Raw genomic sequence first — 20,193 nt, 5'->3', positions numbered from 1 at the left:
GGGCCGCAGAGTTTAGTAGGGATTGGAGAGGTGCCAGTCTGCTTTTTGGTAGACCACAGAGTAGGGTGTTGCAGTAGTCAAGACGGGAGATGATTAGGGCATGCACAAGCATTTTAGTTGCTTCTTGTGAAAGGAAGGGACGGATTCTGGAAATGTTTTTGAGATGGAAGTAGCAGGAGGTAGTTAAAGTGTTAATATGTGGTTTAAAGGAGAGCTCAGAGTCCAGAGTTACCCCTAGGCAACGAGCTTTGGGGGTTGATGCTATTGGGGTGTTCTCTACATTGATTGTGACAATGGGAGGTGGAACAGAGAGTGAAGGTGGAAATATCACAATCTCCGTTTTGCTCATATTGAGTTTAAGGAAGCGGGATGACATAAATGTAGATACAGCGGATAGACATTTGGGGACTTTTGATAGTAGTGTGGAGAGGTCTGGGGCAGAACAATAAATTTGGGTGTCATCAGCATAGAGGTGGTATTGAAACCCAAAAGAGCTTATTATCTGTCCCAGGCCATGGGTGTAAATGGAAAAGAGGAGGGGTCCAAGGACGGACCCTTGTGGTACTCCCACAGACAGTGGGCGTGGAGAGGAGTTGGTATTGGCATAGGAGACCATGAAAGAACGTCCAGACAGGTAAGAGTTGAGCCAGGAGTGTGCTAGGCCCTTGATTCCCAGTGTTGAGAGGGTCTGGAGAAGCAGGGTATGATCAACAGTGTCGAAGGCAGAGGACAGATCTAGGAGTATTAGTACCGAAAATCTGCCTTTGGCTTTAGCAACTAGGAGGTCATTGGCAACCTTAGTGAGAACGGTTTCCGTAGAGTGTTGAGGGCGGAAGCCAGACTGGAAGGGGTCCAACAGGGAATTAGCAGAGAGCTTAATACATTTGTATAAAATCAACATAAGATTTGCATCTATTCAGAATTTTGAGCATGTCATTGACCATCTCTGCTGCTCAGTTTATATTCAGAATCTTCCACTGAACATCCAACTAAAACGTAATACTTTCACACTGACACACTGTGTTACATCAGAGAATACCTGTATATTCGCATGGCAAACACAATGCCATTATATTGCAATGGTACGTTTGCATCGGTGCATTATCAGTGCAGAGCGACCGAACACATCGGAAAAACCCGAGGCATGCCGTGTGGTATCAGACAAGCAGAGTGTATACAGATGCAGTGAAGCATACTTTTCATGTGCTATATGCTTTACTGTAGGCATTCCATCATGCACAAAATGCATTGTTTAAAGGACACATGAAGTGAGTGGGATATGGAGGATGCCATTTTTATTTCTTTTTAGTTTCAAAACTATTTTAATTGAAGAAAATCCAAAACAGTACATACTACAAAGAGTAAAAAGAGTTTAAAAAACCCTCATGAAAATACAGATAGCATGATACTGTTATCTTATAGATCAAACATTCAGGTATTATAGCAATTTCATTATAAAGTACAATCAATGCACCAGTCAGTTTAGTAATATAGCACCATACAGTCTTATAATTACAAAAGTATTTATTAGTTGCCTGGCAGTCCTGCTGATCTCTTTGGCTGCTGCCAGGGGCATAACAATAGACCCTGCAAGGGACGCCTCTGCAGGGGGGCCCAGAAGCCACAGGGGGTCCGTGGGGGGGAAAGTTTGAGAGACTGACAGCTAAGGGCATGGAGAGAAAAAAACGTATTCTGCTCTCACCATTGTTATATTGACTGCATGTGTCCACCCACAGATAAGGACTCACACACTTTGGAATTTGTACACTGTCCCTGCTCCCTAGGGTTCGTAAAAAACATCTGTCACACACTGCTGCAAAGTTCTGATGACTTCATGTACAACCTTACAAACAAAGGAGTCACATTTTGAAAAAAGTTGTAGACTTTCCTTTTTCAGCAATCACTCCAAAAGGATTCCTAGATTCTTATCACACACAGGCTAATGACCTTATGGTTCTGATTACTTTTACAATGTAATGGAGTGGAGATTGATGTCTTACTGTTGTTGCTCCATTGAGAGCTTTTTGTCTCATACTGAGTCCAAGTTCTTGTAATAACAGTATTAATCAGTGACATTCTGAATGTTTTGCAAAAGTTACAATACTATATCTTATGTTCAGCATGTCATTGTTGTTCCTCCATATAGCATGTGCTTTCATGTAGTAAAATAATACAGCTGTGTGTGTATATGTGTATGTATGTACTGGGAGCAGAGCTGCAACGAGGGACTTGTTGGCTGTAAGGGGTTGGAGGAAGCCCCTGGTAAGTAGATCTGGGGATAGCATAGATTGCCTGACGTTTCCTTTAAGTCTAAGTGTTTTTATCTGCATGGGGAAAACACATTGGTCCTCAGTTTTCCTGTGCAGAAAGCGAGGGGGTGGGGGGCCCATCCAAAGTTTCGCGGGGGGCCCCATCCAAAGTTTCGCAGGGGGCCCCCCTGTGATGTCTAGTTACGCCCATGGCTGCAGCACTATCTGGATTAGACACCTGAAACAAGCATGCAGCTAATCTAGTCAGACTTCAGTCAGAGCATCTATTTTGAATGCTTGTTCAGGGTCTATGGCTAAAAGTATTAGAGGCAGATGATCAGCAAGGCAGCCAAGCAACTGCTAATGTTTAAAAGGAAATAAATGTGGCAGCCTCCATATCCCTCTCACTTCAGCTTTCCTTTAAAAACAAATGGGCAACGCAACACTAAGGATGCTCATTCGGATTTCACGGAATTGAAATTTACAGATTTTCTATTGGAAAACTGAACTCGGAAATCAGATTTCTGCAGAAATACTGCATTACTGCAATTCGGTAATTTTAGTCCAATCACAGAACTCGAAATCAATGGACCAATCAGAGAATGCAGAAACAACCCATTGTAAGTATTTGGCCAATCAGAGAAGCCCAAAAAAAAAATACTCAGAAATCGGAAATCCGGACTCGGAAATCAGATTTCGGTAGAAATACTACATTACACATTATTGATTATGTGCAGCCCGACAATTTTTGTCTGTATGAGATGTCAGGGGGATTTATTTATCTGTTCTTAATTGAGCACTTTTTGTACATTTTTATGCATCTATTGCTATATGTGTAATATACTTTTAAGGCAATGTTTTTGTACCTGTATTTCTATACCATGTCTGTGTAGCACGCCCATTGTGGGTGGAGCTATATATATGTATACATTGTGATCATGTGAGATCCTTTTTTAGCTATGCCTAATGGTACGTACACACTGGCAACTATGGTCGTTTGAAACTGCAGCTTAACGATAGTTCTGCTGACAATTGGGGAAAGAACTTTACCAAATGATCATTAAGTACAACGACAAACGAACGATATTGGCACGATGAGAAAATCCAACAGGACGGATCATATCGAGCGACAATCGTTACAAAACTATAGTGTGTACAGTTATCTGCCGAGAATGATCGTTACAAGGTCCAATGCGCCTGCGTTGGATTCTGCCCAGCTTCCGTACTTCCTGTGTAGCGCGGCCCGTAAAGATTGTTACACTACAAATTTCAAATAAACTTTGTTCTCAAGTTAACTATCATATATTTTTATCTATTGTAACTCCATGTTAGTGTTTTTTTATATAAATATGTACGCAACATTTCCCTCTGATCGTTCTTTTCTGCGAGAACGATCGTTAAAATGTGTATGATGATCGCTGCATCCCATTGTTGCATTCCAATCGTTCCAATATTGTTAGTCTGGTAACTTATCGTTCCTTGCAAACGATAGTTATCGCAAGTGTGTACGTAGCATAAGGAGCGATTGTGAGGCTCCAATACGCGTGATCTATGTATCTGTCCAGTTCACTTATATTCCAATAAAAAATCGGACTTTTAGCATGCCGGTGCAGCGGATCTTTATTCCATTCTATGATTTCTGTGGGACTTGGCTGCCCGTGGTCCTGCTCCTGGTTGCTGTGGTGGGGTGGTGAGCGGTATTCAACTTCTTCCACAAATACTGCATTGCCACAACTCGGTAATTTTATCCCAATAACAGAACTGGGAAGCATTGGACCGATCAGAGAATGCAGAGTCAACTCTAAAGTATTTGGCCAAATAGAGAATGCAAAAATGACCCAAAAAAAACACTACTTGGAAACTGGAAATCCGAACTTGGAAAATGGAAACCGATTGGAAATCCGTGGAATCGGTAATCGGCATTGGAGGAAATCGGAATTGGAGGAAATCGGAATTTCTGCGAAATCGGAAATTGACATTTCCGACCATCCCTACGCAACACCCTAGTGTGACACTAGCGTATGAAACAAACAAGTACAGTACTGCAAACTGCTGCAATACGCTATTAAATAAGCACAGCATGATGTACTAGGAAAAAAAATACAGCATACTGCAAATACTGTGTTGAAGAAAACATCTAAACTTGTCATACATGGAAGGGCTAGCTACAGCAGTCAATGCTACAAGTGTTCACAGACAACTGTAAAAAGGACTACCCTATGGCTTTTTTCAGGTAACGGGGGTGATTCTAAAACAGAACATGGGTGATATTTGCTCAAAAAGTAGCACTTGTGAAAATCATACATATTTGGAACACATAAGCTTAATTATGATGGTTCATAAAGTAATAATAAAAATAATTCTAATATGAGCAACAAGAGCAATAACCATCATCATCAGTACTACCATCATCATCATCATCACGGCGTACAAAATTTCCATTAAGCGCAGGTATAGCCAAGTTGAAGCAAAGATCTTTTTTTCCCTATTTTCCTAACCTTAATGTGTTTTTAAAGTCTGTGTTTAATTGTGGAAGCAAATGCTCTTAGTAGGTACTGGCTGTGCGTCCGTGACGTCCTACTGCCATCTAGAGGAAGATTATGACTGCAATAGCAGATTGCCTTCTCTACGGAAAACAGCTACAGCTGGGGAAACAGGAGGACAATTTCTTCCGAGAGATTCAATTGTTTATAAGCACTTTGGTTTTTATGCCAGTATGTTTGATCAATACCTTGATTTTTCTGCCTGGCAACAGAATTCTCTTGCTTTCAGCTAGTTTTCTGCGGAAACTAGTGCAAGTTGCTTCCCAGCCTCTGGACAATAAATGCAGATGTAGCCTCTTCCCTGCTGGGTGACTGACGCTTGCTCACGCTATGTACTGGGCATGACGCTGGACATCCTCACTAGGGTTCTGTATAGCATTGAGGTCCTTAGCCTCTACGGCCTCTCCTCATTTCAAAAGACCTCCCTTTACAAGCACTGTTTACTGTTCAAAAGAAGCCAAATCTAAAAATAAATGCATGCATATTTCCAAATACTAGCATAAGCAAAATGTGGTTATCTTGCTTAAAGGGAATCTGAAGTGAAAATAAAACTTATGTTATAATGATTTGTATGTGTAGTACTGCTAAGAAATAAAACGTTATTACCACAGATATGAGTCTCATATTGTTTGCAGTACAGGACGAGTTAAGAAACTTCAGTTGTTATCTATGCAAAAGAGCTTCTGTGAGCTCCGCGACTTTATAAAGTCGTGGACAGCACTGTCTTTTAAAGCTCAACTGTCTCTCATTGTTTCCTCTTTGTTTATGGTTTTTCTGCAGAGAAAAGTTGAAAGGGTCAGTAGTCTGCTCTGTGTTGTGGAAACTGCAATTATTAGAGAATGATGCGATGTTATATTAAAAAAAGCTATATACCTGAAAATAAAAATAGTATTTTCTTTTCTACTAATGTTCTATTAATTATCCGTACTACACAACCTATTCATTATATCATGAGTTGTTTTTTTTTTTTGCTTCAGTGTCACTTTAAAGGGAAGGTTCAAGCAAAAAAAAAAAAATGAGATTCAATTACCTGGGGCTTCTACCAGCCCCATGTAGCCATCCTGTGCCCTCGTAGTCACTCACTGCTGCTCCAGTTCCCCGCTGGCAGCTTTCTGACCTCGGAGGTCAGGGCCACATTGCATACATTTTTACGCATTCCAGCTAGTGCAGGAACAAAAATTTACGCGTTTCACCACTAACGCGTAAAAATGTATGCGTTAATGTTCCTGCACTAGCGGGAATGTGTAAAAATGTACGCAATTTGGCCCTGACCTCCGAGGTCAGAAAGCTGCCAGCGGGGGACTGGAGCAGCAGTGAGTGACTACGAGGGCACAGGATGGCTGCATGGGGCTGGTAGAAGCCCCAGGTAAGTGAATCTCATTTTTTTTTTTTGCTTGGACCTTCCCTTTAAAAAAATTGTTTCTACGTTTTTTTTTTATATTGTTCTTCAGGGCTGTGGAGTCGGTACAAAAACCTCTGACTCCAAATCCTCAGTTTATGGAACCTCAGACACCAACTCCAGGTACCCAAAATTGCTCCGACTCTATTCCTTGGTCTGTGACTTGCCAGGGCTGTGGAGTTGTCAGGGCCGGTTTAAGCAACAATGGGGCCCTAGGGCAAAATAAACCAGGGGGGCCCCCCCCAACATATACCCCGGAACAAAAATTGGCATTAGGGGACCTTTTTTGCAGCTGGTATAGTCAGGGTGTAAGGTCCCAATCGGTCAGAGCTCCACATTCTGGCTATCCCAGCCTGCATGGGTGACAAGGGGTTAAAAAGTTTCAGGAGGGGAATTTTTTTTTTTTGTTTTTTAAATTCCCACACTCTAAACATAAAAAAAAAATTGGGAAAATAGGAAAAAATGCCAGGGATCTTCATACAGCCATGTTGCGGCTGTATAGCGACCCCTGGCCAAAGCGCTGCGGCTGCGTATAGACCCCCTGGAAACCCCGTCAGGAAATTTATTGCGCTTTCGTTTGATACATGTAAAATGACACTACCGTTAGGTTTGCTACTAAAAGTTACATTTACTGCATTTAAAACTATACTTTTTTCCTTCTAAACTTTAAAATCGATTTTCTCAAAAACTATAAGGTCTTTTTGAAAAATTGTTTTTTCCTCTTATTCCCAATGATCTCCTTAACATATCCTGCACATTTAGGGTTTCTAGCATTTAAGGTGGATTTGCTATTAACCATTAAAGTCGGCAGGTTTTTAAATGTGTTTTTTTTTTCCTTTAAAACTTTAAAATCGATTTTCTCAAAAACTATAAGGCCGATTTGAAAAAAAATTTTTTCCTCTTGTAGCCACTGGGGGCCCCTACAAGCTCTGGGGCCCTGGGGCAGCTGCCTCCTTTGCCTTAATGGTAGCGCCGGCCCTGGGAGTTGTTACAAATATCATCTGACTCCGACTCCTCAGTTTATAAAGCCTCCAACTCCAGGTACCCAAAAACTATTCCGACTCCTCGACTCCGACTCCACAGCCCTGGTTCTCTGTCCACCACTCAAATATTGTGGAATTTGACTACCATGAGCAGGAGAAATATTAACAATATTTCAACAATAGAGTACAATTGCAAAGTGTGTTCACTTTTCTAATTTCAGTAACTACTAAGGTACGGTAATAGCCACTTGGCAATGGTCTTATATGGTGGTCTTATATGGCTTGTCATAGCTCTGTCCAAGCACTAGTGATGATGAGTAACTTATTCTCCAAACAGGTAAAATGACACTTTGGGCTTGATTCACAAAGCGGTGCTAACAGTTAGCACACTGGTGAAAAGCCCTTTATCACCCCTAAACTCAGTTTAGGTGTGATAAGTTTAGGCGTGATAACTATAGCTCCAACTGGGTTAGCACCTCAGTGCACAGCTGATCAAAAGTTTTGCGCTAGCAGAGTTTAATGGCGCTGCTTTGCGTGCAGGACTTTGCGCGCGATCTAAACTTATCTAAACTTATTATGCCTAAACTTATCTCGCCTAAACTTATCACGTCTAAACTGGCTTTTCACCAGAGTGGTGCAATGGTTATCACGCCTAAAGTCTCTAACTGGGTTAGCACCGCTTTGTGAATCGAGCCCTAAATGTGGCCACTAATGATACAATTTGCTGAATGATTGATTACGAACGATTCTTCGTATGAACGATCGTAAATGATTGTTCAGGACCACTAATGGACAAAAATCTCCTAACCAATCAGGTTAATGAAATCGATCCAAATTTCGGTTCAACCCCATCAATCTACCGCAATTGGATTGGTTAGGAGATTTTTGTGCATTAGTAATCCCAAACAATCATTTACGATTGTTCATATAAAGCGTCGTTCATAATTGATTGTTCAGCAAATTGTATCATTAATGGCCACCTTTGCTTTAAATTGCAGCAATTAGCATGTCAAGAGAATTGTTTTGCTTGGGAAAGCCAATCACAGAGATCAGATTGGAGCGGAGTAACTTTTCCGTGGACGGCTGAACTGATCACTTGTTGGGCAGTTCAGCCTCCCGGCTGCCAGCCACGCGTTTGGGAACACCACGCATGCAGAGGTGTAACAATAGCTACTTTGACCCCTGCTAACGCAGGGGAGCCTGGTGGCGTAGGCAGCCCAGTGCGTCGAGATGGAGAACAGAGCAGAGTGTAGTGATACCTTATTCCAGCAAGCGGAGCAACAGGTCCTCACTCCTCTCTTCACTGTAGCCGCCGTACAGCATATTTCCATGTGACACCGTCTCTGCATGTCACATGATCAGCAGAGACGGAAGCCACAGGGAGATTGGCTGTGTGGTGACTACAATGAGGAGAGGAGTGAGGACTTATCACTTTACTTGCGCAGACTGACCACGACTGGCCAAAGTTACGGGACCCGGCAGTGTCGTGGGAGCGATCTGTGCACATGGGGCTGGAGGAGGCCCCAGGTATGTGTAAAACCTTTATTTTATATTGTTTCTGGTACACTTTAGGGCTAATTGGCCCAGGCCTTGCAAAGTTTTTTTCGCCTTCCCCGGATCAACTGGGTTATGTGCAGGTTCAGGTTATGTTTGCTTTGGTTTTTTCATTTTTTTTTCTTTTCTTTCTGATGCAACTTGATGAACGGATGTCTTTTTTCAACCAAACTATGTTACTCTAAGTCCCGGTTCACGTCTGCATTTTTTTGCGGAACCGGCCGTACGGATCCAGCCATCTGGATCTGGGAAAACGGTCCGTTTTTATAGCCAGTGTGCTGCAAAACGTCCATTTTCCCATAGGTTCCTATTGAGCTGAAAATCCTTCCATTTACGTTCCGCTGAGCGAAACGGTCTAGGAAATTAGGGCCTGCAGCATTGTTTTGTCTGTTCATTGGAATGGATCACGGAACCATACGGCTGGTTCCGTTGGCAAAAGCTAATGTGAACCGAACCTAATTTGTGGGGGAGATGAGCGTTATATGCAATTATAGAAGTGAAATAATAAATAGAAGTTAAGGATTAGGACACTGTGATAATGACATTACAACTACTGTAGGCTAGAAGGTAAAACAAGTCAATATATTATTTGTGCCTTTGAGAAAACAATTGTCATGACTCACATATTGAATTTCATTGTGGTTTTTTAAAACATTTTTTGTTCTTCATATCTCTCTAGCCTGAAGCCCTGAATTAGTTCATGATTATTTTTATTTTTATTGCACAAAATACAGTATGCTGAGTAGTCTATGTCACTGTCTGCCCTTCAAAGAAAAAGAATAAAGCCAATTAAATACTGTAGTTAATATGAAATTATTGGTGGGTTTAGAGAAATATATTAAACCAAAACCAATTAATATATACCATGCATCCCTATTATTTAGGCTTTAACAAAAAAATGTCCATTTAATAAAACTGAGAAAGCCAAATAATACATATGTTTTGCAAAATGTAATTGTCTCAATATATACCTTGCTGGTGGTAAATACGTACAGGGTATAGGGCAAGACTATTTGCTCCTTGTGGAAATGACCAACCATATTACTAAAACAAATATTTTATTTATATAAGGAGAAGGTGGAAGCACTGGCACTGCGGTGACTTTTGGAGACGGGGAAGGGGAGATGGTGGTATTGATGCAGGTATCCGGTACACCGGCAATATCCTTAGCGTTATGTTTCTTAATGGCTATTGCGCTCCTCCAAATATGAAACTCCAAATACACAGATATATATATAAACTGCAGGCTTAGGTGTGCAATCCCACTAGGGGGTATACCCTTAATCGGATAAAATTTCCACTTGGTATGCGCTCATCAAAGCAAGACAGTGTAGACAATCAAGGACACATAATACTTCATATAAGTTCCCATTTGCACAATGTATATCCCTCTAAAACCAGTCTCTAAACAGTCTCTTGAGATATTTCAGCACACAATAAACGATAAAAATCTTCACCGCATCAGCATCACTTAAAGCAATGTAAGCTCACCAGAAAGCTTGGCTGACCAAGTCACAGATCAGCATCACACTTGATGGGGAGCCTCCCCTTGTACACTGGCAATCTGCAGCCTTTACTCCTTCATACAAGCACGGTGGCGTAGTGGGCAGCACGGTGGCGTAGTGGTTAGCTTTCTCGCCTTGCAGCGCTGGGTCCCTGGTTCGAATCCCAGCCAGGGCACTATCTGCAAAGAGTTTGTATGTTCTCTCCGTGTCTGTGTGGGTTTCCTCCGGGCACTCTGGTTTCCTCCCACATTCCACAAACATACAGATAAGTTAATTGGCTCCCTCTAAAATTGGCCCTAGACTACAGTACTTACAATACATAATATAGACATATGGCAAGGGATTAGATTGTGAGCTCCTTTGAAGGACAGTTAGTGACAAGATATATATATATACGCTGTACAGCGCTGCGTAATATGTCGGCGCTATATAAATACTAAATAATAATAATAATAATAATACAAGGGAAAAAAACAAAGAACTGCACATAGTGTAATACTGTTACACGTTCAGGTTACCTCCTGTGCCCATGCGTGCAAATAGGTGATAGTAATCCTCCACCATAAAGACTATGAGCCGCTCACCAGATCTAATGGCTGCCCCTCTGTGGGACCAGCAAATAGCGCTTGACCCCACTGGGCAAAGTCTGTGGTCATCAGTACCTTAAAAATTAAAAAATAGGCCTACATAGCGTAATACCGTTTTTATTAAAAAGTAGTAAATTTAAAATATCACTCACAAACAGCTGTTCAAATGCGCATCACATAAAAATCCACATGGGGTTGGCGTCTCACAGTACCGTTGTTGGGCGTGGGCTGGGAAAAGGGTTGATCTACTGAGCAATTCAGTCCAGTACCTAATCAGTTCTCAGTCCCTTGCAACTAAGTCCAATCTATATTGCTCAGCAAAACCTTGGGGGAAACTCATGACAGTTCGCAATATGGTACTGAATAGATGACAGTTCTTTGGGTGGTCCAATCAGGACATTCATCTTGCTCCAAGATCTCCCAGACTCTTTAGGTTGTATTTGTAGCACTCAATACCCTTTACTCTTAATACCTCCCCTCTGGATTGGGCTCCACAAAATAACAAAGAAAATAAAATATAAATCAAATAATCAAAAAGGGTTAAAGCAAAATAAATATAAATAAAATGAAATATTAAGTGACCGATGCACCCCTCTATACCATCACCACCACCCTCCTACAATAGAACTTTCTTTAAGTGCACTTTGACGTTAAGGCTGAATAAGCTCTGAAGTAGAGTTGATGCAAAACTTGTAATCCAAGTAGGTTAACTCTGTATCTTGATCAGATGACAGTTTACTTTCTCTGTAGCACACTTTAGTATCACAAGGTGCAAGGCAACTCCTTCTCTTCCACTTAACTTTGTAGTACTGACAGGTTCTCTTTAAATATCAAACTCTTTGTAATCACGCAGAACACATCAAAATCTGAATTTTAACTCTTGACAGGGATAATGTCTCTATATAACAGGACCATAGGCAAGCGGAGGCTGTGTCAGCTCAGCAGGGTATTTTAGGTAATAGAGAATGTCTCTCAGTGACAGTAGGGCCTGGACTTTTTATAAGCAATAGCAACTTGTCTCACTTTAGATCAGCAGCTTTCTTCTACATAAACAACTGTATACTCAGCACAAAGTCTCTGTGACTGTACAGCACTCTTACATAGGCAGTCTTTAGCAATAGCACTCAGGGATACAATCTGGGCCTCTCCAGGTTCTAGTTTGCTATCTTCAGCAAGTGAAGCTGGACACTGGCTACTAACTGTACACACTTTGGGCTTGATTCACAAAGCCGTGCAAACTGTTTAGCACCGGTGTGCTAAACAGTTAGCACGTGAAGTGCCGTTCATGGACTTTTGCGCGCGCAAAAGTCCGCAAACGGCACTTCACATGCTAACTGTTTAGCACGCCCATGCTAAACAGTTTGCATGGCTTTGTGAATCAAGCCCTTTATGGCTTAGATGTGGCTCTCAGTCCTATACTCATCTGACTGTGAATGTCTTTTGGTCAAGGTTTAGTCCGGGTCAGCCGCTCTGGCTCAGGGTAGTGTCCTGGCCGACTGCCGCTGTCCTTACTGTGTGGCTGCCGGCTCTCCTTAGCTTCTGGGCGACTGCTACAGCCTTTCTTTGCGCTGGTCTGGGCTCCCACCCTGCTCCGCACTGCTCGCTCCTGCTCAAGTCCTCTCACTCCTTCCACGCTCTCTCCCGCTCTCCAACTGACTCCAACTAGTTCCCCCCGGTCGCTCCCTTCTAGACTCTGCCCCCTGCGCGATTGCGAGCAGTGCAGCCGCGCGCAGGTGCAGAAGGTGCTGACCTGGCGAGGGTGCCATCTGCAACAGAGAGGATCCAGGGACACCGGAGCTGCGGCAGGGGGCAGATAAGCTGCCAGGGGCTGGCGAAAGCCACAGGTAAGTAGATTTTTTTTTTTCTTCTCGAACCTGTTCTTTAAGCGCAGCAGAGCCCACAAACAGCCTAAGATGTTGGCCTTCACCACTGTGAGTGCTGTCGGTGGTTGAGACTTCTGGTTAGTTGAGTTCTGGATAACTACCGTGTTTCCCTGATAATAAGTCAACCCCCGAAAATAAGACCTAGCTTATATTTTGAGTATGCTCGAAATATAACCCATCCCCTGAAAATAAGACCTAGCTGCTGAGAGGAGGAAGAGGCTGAGACACAGCAGTGCAATGCGATGCGAAGAGGCGGCTAGGAAGCGATGAGAGGACACATCGCTTGTCAATGCCAACCTCAGCTCCCTTCCCATCCATTAGTATTGCTATCACTCTCTCCTCCCTCTGCAAGCCCCCCTGGTGATTGATGGGTTGGCTGACAGTTTGTCTTGCAATGTTCCGGAGGCAGTGGGAGTGCGAGTGCGGTGAGTGAGTGCTGAATAAAAAGAAGAAAGAGTGCGGAAGAAAGAGATTGTGTGGAAGTTCTGCCGGTACCAGAGTGGACTGAAGTGCAGTGTATCGCCGGGTCCATGAGAGTGGGGGGGGGGGGGACCGGAGTCATGAAGGAGGAATTGCACAGGACCCTGTTCCTGCTGGCACCTGTCAGTATAGGGGCGCCACTTTGCTACCGTGCATGCAGTACTGAGCAAGTTCCTTTTGACTTTGGTTCATTTTCTCCTAGTCTTGTGATTCATATTTAGTAAAGACACATTAACTGCCCATTAATTGCAATACTGCCTGATTAGTAGTAAGATTAGTTGCACTGTCAATTAGAATCAGCAGTGTTTGAGTTACAGTTTTGATCCAACTCTGTTTCAAGTCATCTAAAGATTAATGCTACCATGTTTCCCCAAAAATAAGACATCCCATGAAAATAAGCCCTAGCACATGTTTTGGAGCAAAAATTAATTTAACACACTGGGGGAGATTTATCAACGTATTACCAACAGTTTTTTCTTATTAATCTGTTCTAACCAGCAGGGAGAACAGTTCTGCATGATAATAAGAAGCGTCTTAAATCCTAGGTAATAGTGGCAATTTAGCTTGAATTTCTAGAGCTGCACTACAGTTAAGAAAAGTGCAAATCCATCCCTAAATTAAGAAGTGCTTGATAGCAGTTCTACAGATGTGGAACTGTAGGCAGGGAAGGCTAGACATGATTTGTGTGGTGCTCTCCCCCCCCCCCCCCCCCCTGCTGAATTCCTCCTCAGAGAAGGAATCTGCACTATCTAATGTTTGCTTAAGATGCCTGAGACAGTTCTGCATGAATTTCTAAAAACCTACCAATATTTTGTCTCAGACACTCTTGATAAATCTGGCCCAGTGTATTATTTTCTGCGAAACACGGTAACTTGTCTTCTTCAGCATGACACAACTTCTGACAGCCATTACTTCACTGCAGTAACTGAGAAGTCAGGTGTCTGTGTGCAGAGAAGCAAGTCCTTTCAGGCCATGCTAAGAGGGGGTCCTGTCCTCCTCATCAATAGCCCTGCTGATAGATGATCAGCTGTGGGATATTAACAATTGCTGTTTCTGAGCATTTTTTATGCAAAGCTTTTATTTTGTTGTGGTTACATGAATAACTATGGAGGTAGCAAAATGTTTGCTACAGTGATGCTTTAAGTAAAGGTTTGCTTGAAGAAACCAGGGTTAGGCCCCGTTCACACTTGCGTTTTGGCATGCAAACGGACCGGATCCGGATCGTATCAGGACCTGATCCGGATTGGAACCGTACGGTTCCGATCCGATCCGGATCCGGTCCATTTGCATCAGGACTGCTTCAGGCTGCCATCCGGATCCGTGGGGGAAAAAAAAAAATAACAAAATACCTTAAAATTTGTTGGGGTCTGCAGAAGGTGCACCTGGTGCACCTGTAGAATCAGGTCCTCCGCTGAATCAGGTCCAACATACCCCAAAAACAGCTCCAGCACATGTGTCACTGCTGCTCCACTCCAGATATGCTGGGCCCATGTGTCCCCATCCTAAATGGCCGCTATAAATACGCATAGGAAGTGGGGTAGAACGTCCGGTGTTTGTCTCCAGTGTGTTCTGTGCTTCCGTTTCCCATTGCTTTCATATTTCCGGATGGTGCAGTCAGGCTCCGGTCCGGGTGCGTGGGCCGGATGATCCGGACCCAAAAATAGCGCATGTTGGAAAAGCGTCCGAAGTCCGGCTCCGGTCCGGCTCCATACTGTATGGAACGGACGCGTGTGAACGTCCGCACAGCCTTTGCATTGCTATGCGGAACGTACGCTCCGTTTGTACAGTATACGGTCCGGATCCGGCCCGGCGAATCCGGACAGGGAACGCTAATGTGAACCGGGCCTTATTCATTAGTTATTAGCATTAGCAAAACTATTCCACTTGATCCAAACCACCCCTGAAAATTAGATGTAGTCAATACGATGCAAATAATTGTATGCATAAGTTGCATGCATATTTAATGCAAATTATAGATGGCTGAAATTGGACCAATCAGATTCACTTCCTATTAAATCTGATTGGTCTAATTTCAAGCTGCTTACAAACTGCATGAAATATGAAGTGTTTGTATCTCATTGACAATCTCAACTGAAAATATAAATTTCTAGATAATTACCCAGTTTATTTTCTAAAACTGTGCTGTCCAACTTTGCGGGCGGAGGGCCATTTTTTTCCCAGACCACATGGTGGAGGGCCAACTAGGGATGATCGGAAAGTGCAATTTCCCATTCCGCGGAATTCCAGAATTTCGTCTGCGTTGAATTCCGTAACCGTTACATTCCGTCGGAATTTTGCGTAATTCCGCGTTCCGACGGAAACATTTCAGTAATCTCAATTAAAACCTTGTTTTTGATAAATCGTAGGCTATGGGACCTAGTGGCTGTTCCACTTGTCTTTTTTCTTTTTTTTTTTTTTTTGCAGCAGGAGTTGTCACGTAAGCCATGGGACCTAGAGGTGGTTCCACGGCGGTCATTATAAGTTTGGTTTGGAGCAGCAGGAGTTGTCGCATAAGCCATGGGACCTAGAGGTGGTTCCACGGCGGTCATTACAATTACAATTGGTGCTGAAATAATTCCGATTTTCATGCAGAAATCCTGTTGGTTGGTTTTGGTTAAGCCTCTAATTGGTGCTGAAAATCTGATTTTCATGCAGAAATCTTGTTGTTTTCACTTTAAGCTTCTTCTAGGGTCTGCCTTGTGATTGGCTTAAAAAAATCTGCATTCAGACGGAATTACGCATAGCAATTCCAGAATTCCGTCGGAACGGTATAGCAATTCCGTTCCGATGCGATGGAACGGAATCACCAATTTCTGACCGGAATCGCGGAAAACTGAATTCTGCGGAATGCGGTGAGCATCCCTAGGGCCAACCCCCACCCAAAGAAAAAAAAACTAGGGCAGTTTTCCCACAAAATGCAATTAGAGTGATAGTAGATTTTCCACAAAGTGCAATCAGATTGGCAGCATATTTCCCCACAAAATGCAATCAGATTGGCAGCAGATTTCCCCACAAAATGCAATCAGATTGGCAGCAGATTCCCCACAAAATGCAATCAGATTGGCAGCACTTCCCACAGAATTAAATCAGATTGGCAGCAGATTCCCACAGAATTCAATCAGATTGGCAGCAGATTTACAGAAATTGCATTTAGATTGGCAGCGTTTCCCCTAAAAAAAAAAAACATTTGGCAGCGTTCTCGCCTCCCTCTGGGCTCCTCCACTCTCCAATATACATTTATGTGGCCAGGAACCTGTAAATATAAATATAACCACCTCACCTGGCAGATGATTCCTCCAGCGCTGGTCTCGTCACGTTCACAGCAGCTCTGGCGGCTAAATCTCCCGCCTCACGCTAAGCTGGCCAGGAATGAGTTCCGGGTGATGCAGTTGGAGTACGTATCACTCCGCATCATCTCAGCACTACAGCCAGCCCAGCATGGGCTAAGATCGCTCCGCTCCGCTGCCGCTCTGCCCTCTAGGACCTCAGAAAGAGCCAGCGGCTGGTGGGCCACAGCAAGAGGCTTGGCCGGCCGGATGCGGCCCACGGGCCGCCAGTTGGACACCGCTGTTCTAAAATATGAAGCAGTGGCCTCTTTCCTTTAACCACTTCACCACTAATGTTTTTTTCCCGTAGGCTAGGTGCACACATAGTAGAAACGCTAGCATTGCGGAAAATGCTGCGGTTTTTCAGCTAATTGAAGTCTATGGGCTGCAGGAAGAAACATATGTGCGTTTTAAAAAATGGTGGTTTTGTTGCATAATCTTCAAAAACGCAGCAAAAACGCACATAATGAAAGTCATTGGAAACGCAATGGTATGTGTTTTACATGCGTTTTTCTATGCGTTTTTGGGAAAAAATTGTTTTATGATGTATTTCCGCTTCCTGTTGTATTCCTAGTGATTAGCATAAAACGCAAAAGAAAACCGCCAGAAAGACGCATACAAAACGCATATGTGTTTTGTATATGCGAACCGCAAATGCATTAAAATGCACACAAAATGCTTGTAAAACGCATCTGCAGTAAAAAAACGCGAACACAAATTCACCCGAAACGCAGCAAAAACACACAAAAAGCGCACACAACATAATATGAAACTTGATATAAAATGTGTTTCATGATATGTTATGTGTGCACCCAGCCTGTAACATTAGAGCCATTTTCACCTTTCAGCGCTCCTCCCATTCATTTGCCAATAACTTTATCACTACTTATCACAACAAAATGATCTGTATCTTGTTGTTTTTTTCCCCACCAATTAGGCTTTCTTTGGGTGGTACATTTTGCTAAGAATTATTTTATTCCAAATGCATTTTAATGGGAATAATAAGAAAAAAAAATGTATAAAATTATCATTATTTCTCAGTTTTCAACCACTATAGTTCTAAAATAAAACATGCTCCTGTGGATAAAACCAACACACTTTATTTGTATATTTGTCATTTTTTTACATGCAAATCTTTTATTTTGGTAACTGTCAGAGGGTGGGGAAGATAAGGGTTTACTTTTAATGTGGGATTTATTTATTTTTATAAACTATTTTTATAGTTATAAACTGTTCTTATATCACCTTGCTTCGACACCAGTAACTTCTTACAGTTACGTCCCACAGACTGGGAGATCACTTGACTCTCCACACAGCAAGCAGGAGATAGACTTCCTCAGGCTTCTTCAAGGTTTACATTCTTTATTCAAGTAACAGAAATACAGATAGATACAGTTTATCATCTCCTGGCAAAGCAGACTTCCATGTTGCGTTACAGCGGCGTGAGTATCTTCCTACTGAAGATGCCCAGGTCTTCTTGTATCTACTCTATGTTACATCTAGACTACCTATGTACAGCAGACATTATATCAGATTACAGAAAGGAAGAGCATACTTAGAGGTCCCAGTCGGCCTTGCGAGCTAGTGCGGAAGGAAGAAGCAGAATGCTCTCTCCATCGCTCACTCCGGGTTTAATACCGACTAGGAAAGAGTTAAATATGACATCATCTTCGCCACCCCCTAGATCAGATTATTGGTGGACCCACTTGTGGTGTCATCATACCCACCTACTTGATTAATGATCAATGAGGCATTTGACCTAAATGCAGGAACGTGGATGTTTAGTAAATATGGCCGATGTTTACTGTTCCTGTGGTGTACGTGGAGGTCAGAGTAGGCCGATGGCCTTCTTTTAGGAACATGTTCTCAGTATCTGCGTGTATCCTCTGCTACACGCAGACCCTGAGATGCCTCTGCCTGCATCACAAAACCTCTATTGATTTTAAAGGCATACACTGCGGACAAGCCTTTTACATAAAACTCAGGCCAAGTAACTGAGGCCTACTAAAATTATAACAATCCCCCCTAAAACGGCTTGACCCGCAGATCCCAGCGTCTGAACCTCCCAGTACCTGGTTTCTTTCTTTTAGGTTTCACTTTTCGATGTTCGTGCTCACACAACTTCTCTGCTCTAGGCGGTTACTCCTGGAAGAGAGAGAGCAAGACCTCTTGGTCTTCCTGTAACCAGGCTCTCTGGGGATGCCCTACTTCTAAGTCCCTCTATATCACATGCTCAGCATTTGCGTCACTTGCGTATCACTCACAAACTTGCATGACCACAGAAAAGTGAAACTCGTTTGGTTGGTACTCAAGGGAGCAGTGCCAGGTGCCTTCTAAAAGAACGCCTTTATACAATCAGCTCCATCACAGGTACTACTAAACCTATACCCGTAACCCTGTATATCCCTTAATTTGAAAATATCGGTTCAGGAGATTGTTTATGAGGCACCAATCTCTGGACCAGGTTAATTTGTTTTACGTAATTTTAACACGTAACCTCACCTGGATAATAATGCCTAACGTTGTCATCCCCATCCAGACGACCAGTGGGTGTAGAAAGAACTTTGGAACTGCAGAGGCCCAGTCCGAGTGTCCCTGGAACATCACCGGAACCTTTGTCCACCAGGTCAGACTGGCACTCACCTGCTCATTTTTGTGTTCTACCTCGTTAAGATAACCTGCATCATGGTGAAATCTTACCCCTAACTTAGTGTACTGTTTGTTTAACCTTTGTAACAAATTGTGGTCGTCTTGGATCAAACCCTGTTCCCCTTTGTCCCATGTCGTGTTCTCTTTCAGGACGGGAACTACCCGTGAAACTTTGCACTTTAGAGTTCTCTTAACAATTTGAGAAACAACGTCATCCAACCTGGATGACTGGATCCATATGGGATCTCCGCTCCCACAATATGTTCCCCTTGGAAAATCTCCCTTATCGGAACAATTATGAAAATATACCTTGAATGTATCATTAGACCTTATGTTAAAAAACCAAACCTTTCCTTCAGCCACCGGAACTATCGGTTGGGCTTCAGGGTGGATCTTTTGAATGGTATCCTCGCATTCTGCGTTCTTGAGCCTGCAGGCTTCTTCACTAAATTTGACTTGCCCCGGCCAACGCAGGTACTTCTGCAAGAATTGCCCGCATGAGGACAACTCTACTTGCTTCACCTCCCCGTCTAGCACCAAAAAAGGTTGACCTCTCAGGTCCTGGTGTGAGACACGGGTTGAGGTGGGAACTAAGGAAGTGGCGGTGCCTAAAGGAATCTTGCACCGTTTCCCTTTGTTCACCCAAACATCTCGAAGCTGCCATGCAAAAGATCCTTCTCCAGAAAAATTCATATACCTCCCCTTGTCCAATCTCAGTTGGACAGGATCTTTAAGCATCTCCCTGACAAAATATGCCCCCAACTGTCCTGATTGGACCTCTTCCCCCCTTACGTCCTGAGGCACAATATGTACCTGAGGTCGGGAAGACTGTACTCTCTGCAATCTTTCAATTAAGAGTACCTCTTCACTTACCCACCTAGCATGAGGATAAGCGGCTGCATATGGACTGTGTAATATCGTCCCCTGTTGTGACCCGTGTAGTGTGGATGGGGTTCCCTGTGTTGGCTTTCCCTCCCCCGGGACCGCTCTCCCCACCCTCTTTGTCACCTGGAAATGTGGCTTGATCTCGATTTT

Source organism: Hyperolius riggenbachi, chromosome 1 (assembly GCF_040937935.1).
Source record: "Hyperolius riggenbachi isolate aHypRig1 chromosome 1, aHypRig1.pri, whole genome shotgun sequence".
NCBI classification, from domain to species: Eukaryota; Metazoa; Chordata; class Amphibia; order Anura; family Hyperoliidae; genus Hyperolius; species Hyperolius riggenbachi.
This window is presented reverse-complemented; position numbering follows the sequence as displayed.